Consider the following 2,479-nt stretch of genomic DNA (forward strand, 5'->3'; position numbering starts at 1 on the left):
ATGAATGATGGGAATGTGCGACCTCTTGCGATAGGAATAAATAATCAATTGTTTTTAATTGTCGCTTGGTGGCGCTAGGCGGAGTAAAATACACTCTCGTTCCCAGATACAACTCGTAGTGCAGACTGGGCCTCTGGAAAGGAGAGTGAGTACAATATTTCATTTATTGACAGTTTCGATGATAACAATCTATCAGGGATACCTACTGAGACACGATCAACGGCTTTATGACGATTTGGGGGGAATAAACTACGCTTTTTGTGATTTGTATAGGTAAATATTTCAATAAATGCAGAAATTATAGCCCTTTTCCAAACAATGCAAGAGGTGGTATGCTTGAATTTCAAACTGTTTTATTTATTCAATGTGATACCAAAATAAGTAAGCCTTGGTTTTGTGATTTGAAATTTGGTGGAATATTTCCTGTGTAGACTCGGCTGATTTTTGTGATGATGCTTTTTAATATTTGATTTTAAAAATTAGTCAAACCTTTTTTTCTATGTTTGGAAATGGTGGGAACTTAACTTATGTATCTTGTATGTGTGAAAATAACCCTACTTTTTAAGTTTTTACATTGTATCTGTGAAGATCTGGAACATTCGAAGCTATCACACAACAATCGAACAATCGAACAACAATCGAACACAAACCATAGTCACTCTAAACATTCAAGAATATTTTTCTGATTAGCTGGTCTGAACAACATAATCTAAGGCTTTCATTAAAACACACCTGTCGTTATGGTAACATGTGAATCAAAACGTTCTCTCATTCATATCAAATGTATACATTTATATATATTTATATTCATGTGTAAGTATTCTGTTTATGTAAAGGAAAATTGTGGTTAACAATCTTAGTATCCACGTAGAAACATAAAGGTATTATTTATTGTAAAATGAAAATAATATTTTGCCTGTTATCATAGCAGTGTTCGTTGAAATATTGAAAACACTAGTCTCTCTGTATGTATTGTTAAATTCATTACGCATGCACATTTATATCTTATATCGTTTCCTTCAAAGTACAAGTTACAGTATGGCAAACTTCAAGTCACCACGGTGCTTTGCAAGTTTGGAGGTCGCTGATCTGGTATCTGTTGTCGTCCATTAATTAAAGATTGTGTTTTGAGAGATGTTACTATATTCTAGATGTGTTCACCACAGAGTGATTGTTTTCACATAGACCAAATTCACAGAAGTCGAAGACAGACCGTCGAAGATACGCATGCGCGCACATACCGTTTTGCACGTGTGATTTTGTGCTTCTGGGTGTGCCAATCGAGGGCACAAAAATAAGAATCCATTCCCTATTGACTATCAGCAAACGGATATGTTTGTATTTTCAGCTATGACAAAGCAGAAGTATTTTTGCATCCCAGTTCTGCTACTTCTGGGAAAGTGATCTATGTACATGGGGTACATGTGACGTCACATAAACCATTCGTCACTAGAGGGCGCGATTTATAGGCGTGGTTTATTCTCGGACTCAGATCCCTCCATACATTGCCCAATAACGGAAACACCAAATAGTACTAGGGTATACGTTCAATATTTATTTATATAATATTACAAACACGTCTAAATAAACAACAAGCATTAATAAATTACATAAATATCACGAACGTCTCTGGGTTTGGAAATAATTAAATATACATGCATCGCTTTATTTGACCAGTACGAACCGTGGATGAATTTGAACCATGATCCAAGACTGGAAACTATGGTTACCGTAATAATGTATATAATTTATATTGTACTCAATCATCTATCTACATAAAAACAGTAATATATTGTGCTTAAAACGTCAAATATGTATTAAAATAAGCCAGGATATAGAACACACTGAAAAATGAAATAATGTTTTCAAAATACACCGTGATACATGGCTTCATAATATGAAGTAAAGTCGTTAACAGTACGTGTAGTTCCATTTCGTGGAAGTCAATAGTACATGTACATTTTATTTTCACCATATACCCAGACTTCCTTGTACATTATCTTGCGTGTAACTTCATGTGGCGGTTCAGGTTTCCAGACTGGGAGAAAGAGTTGTTGCATCTGTTGCATTTGTACGGTTTCTCACCGGTGTGTACACGCTTGTGTTTGGTCAACGTTGAACTATCAGCGAAGGACTTCTCGCAGTAGTTACACTTGTACGGACGGGCTCCTGTATGTGTTCTCATGTGTGTAGTGAGTGATGAACCCTGTGAGAGAAGAAAAGAAATTTGGTCAATCCAGCTCCAGTCTAATCCCAGATATTTGTGGTTATAAATAAATTAAAAATTATATTTATATTGTTGATAACCATGTATATTAAAAAAGAAGGATTTGTTATCGAACCTACCTGAGAAAAACGTCTGTAGCACATTGGGCACCTATATGGCTTTTCGCCGCTATGAATTCTCATATGAGCCGTTAAGTTGGCGGCCTGGGCGAACGTCTTATTACATACAGTGCAGTTGAATGGTCTCTCACCA

Source organism: Saccoglossus kowalevskii, chromosome 10, assembly GCF_978046115.1.
Source record: "Saccoglossus kowalevskii chromosome 10, keSacKowa6.1, whole genome shotgun sequence".
Classification (NCBI taxonomy): domain Eukaryota; kingdom Metazoa; phylum Hemichordata; class Enteropneusta; family Harrimaniidae; genus Saccoglossus; species Saccoglossus kowalevskii.